The sequence below is a fragment of the Sorex fumeus genome, unplaced genomic scaffold, assembly GCF_029834395.1.
Source record: "Sorex fumeus unplaced genomic scaffold, SorFum_2.1 ptg000265l, whole genome shotgun sequence".
Lineage (NCBI taxonomy): Eukaryota > Metazoa > Chordata > Mammalia > Eulipotyphla > Soricidae > Sorex > Sorex fumeus.
In genome coordinates, this window is record NW_026606322.1 from 22,788,535 (window position 1) to 22,791,070 (window position 2,536).

At 44.6% G+C, this 2,536-nt stretch overlaps 1 non-coding gene across 1 annotated transcript; it reads left to right on the forward strand.

The window, feature by feature from the left end:
- The first annotated feature begins 2,166 nt into the window (after nucleotides 1-2,166).
- LOC130018692 (U6 spliceosomal RNA) lies at nucleotides 2,167-2,270 on the forward strand. Its single transcript, XR_008791591.1, has one exon. It is a non-coding gene; the product is annotated as a U6 spliceosomal RNA (small nuclear RNA).
- The last annotated feature ends 266 nt before the right edge of the window (nucleotides 2,271-2,536 follow it).

Consider the following 2,536-nt stretch of genomic DNA (forward strand, 5'->3'; position numbering starts at 1 on the left):
TCAGTCATATTGGCTGCGTGCAAGGCAAATGCCCTACCCGCTGTGCTATCGCTCCATCTCCAGCATGCCTCAGGCAACCGCAAGCAAATGTCCAAGCTGGCAAAACAGTGCAGAGGAGCAATCAAGGATGACCTCAAAGACAGAAGAGCAGCAGTGCTGGTAGATGCGGCAGAAGCCGGGAAAAGCATTTGTAATGCCCGCCTGTCCTTCACCAACTACAAGATCAAGATGACTGCCCTCCAATGTCTTGATGGATCTATCACATCTTCCAGAAGGGCAATGGAGAAGATTATTCATGACTTCTACTCAGATCTCTTTAATAGCCACGTCCACTTGCCCACATACCAAATTCCACAGGATGGATATGTCGTCTCCAATGTTCTCCCTTCCAAAATCCAACACGCCATCTCGTCGGTAGTGAAACAAAGAGCACCTGGCCCAGACAAGATCAGACCTCAACACCTGAAGAACTTACCATCAGTACTCATCAATACATTGGCTCGGCTACCTGTCTGAATGCAAGGTTCCATCCCAATGGAAAACCAGCAGGACTGTACTACTATACAAGAAGGGAGACATCCACGACATTGGCAACTATCGCCCAATCTAGGCCTATTGTCTGACATCTACATGCTGTTCACTCGAATCATCCTGAATAGGATTGGCAGCACACTAGATGAAGGATAACCATGCAAGCAAGCCGGGTTCCGCAAAGGATTCAGCACCATTGACCATATCCACACGATAACCAAGCTCATTGAGGTTTCTCAGTTCAAGATGCTACTCTGTCTAACGTTCATTGATTTAAAGAAGGCCTTTGATTCTGTTGAGACAGAAGCGGTCATCGAAGCCCTAGCCTATCAGGGCATTTAAACTCAATATATCAGGATCCTCCATGGGCTGTATTATGGATTCACTACCAGGATCTCACCATTCTACAAAGAAAATCATCCATGGAAAGAGAGGGATTTGGCAGGGTGATACTATTTCACCGAACCTCTTTAATGCCACCCTCGAGAATGTCAGCGATGACTGGAATGGGAAGGAGTGGTAGTGAAAATAGGTGGTCGTCAACTACACCACCTCCACTTTGCTGATGACATTGTTCTAATAACACCAAACATCAGCCAAGCAGCACAAATGCTGACCAACTTTGACTGTGAGAGTGGAAAGGTCGGATTACAACTGAATCTCACAAAGACAATCTTCATGAGAAACAGTCTTATTCCTGATGTTTCATTCACTCTCAATGGAACATCCGTCTCCGAATGCAACAGTTATATATACCTAGGTCGAGAAGTCAACATGACGAATGACCTGGCACCTGAGTTATGCAGGAGGAAGAGAGCAGCTTGGAATGCCTTCAAGAGCATTGAAGAAATAACTAAGAGGACAAAGAACCTCCAGCTCCGAGCACATCTCTTCAATTCCACTGTTCTTCCTGCATTAACATATACCTCAGAGACCTGGGCCCTACAAAAACAGGATGAAAATGCTATTCGGGTCTCTCAAAAAGGAATTGAAAGAGTTATGCTTGGAGTATCACACTTCACTCAAATGAGAGACAGAATCCGGAGTCCCTATCTCCATCAACGCTCAAGAATTAGAGATGCAGTCTCATTTGCGAAGGCATCAAAAATCAGATGGGCTGGACATGTAATGAGATTTAGAGATGACCATTGGACTAGAACCATTACTGACTGGATTCCACAGGACGTCAAAAGATCGCGTGGACGCCCAGCTACGAGATGGTCAGACTTCTTCGTCAAGACCCTGAATGATCGGTTTGAGGCTCTTCATGTTCCTAGAATGAGCAGATGCCATTGGGCTATGCTAGCACACAACAGGGATGAATGGAGACATTATTGGCACCCGCTCAAGCAAATGGATGAGTAACGGGGTATCAAATGGTAGACATGGTAGACACAGTCCTCCCATTGTTCATTGATTTGCTCGAGTGGCCCCAGTAACATCTCCATTATGAGACTTGTTGTTACTGTGTTTGGCATATCGAATACATCATGGGAAGCTTGCCAGGCTCTGCCGTGCGGGCGAGATACTCTCAGTAGCTTGTTGGGCTCTCCGAGAGGGGCGGAGGAATCGAACTCGGGTCGACCATGTTGGCCGCTTGTAAGGCGAACGCCTTACCGCTGTGCTGTCTTTCCAGCTCGCTTCGGCAGCACAGATACTAAAATTGGAACAATACAGAGAAGATTAGCATGGCCCTGCGCAAGGATGACACGCAAATCAAGTGATCAGGTGATATATATACATAAATATATACATATATATTAATTGGTAACTATGCTGAATAAAGTCACTATAAGCACTAAATTAGTATATACCGAATGATTACTCCTAGGGGAAATACTGAGCTAAGGGTCCTGTGGTCACATTTTTGTCAACAGATTAATAAATAACCTTATTTTATTTGTGTGTCTCTATTTGGAGACATCTTATTTAATCTACATTGTTTTTCATTTACACTAAATTTATGCCTAACAGGACTATAGTTCAGGTTGAAATAAAGTTTATC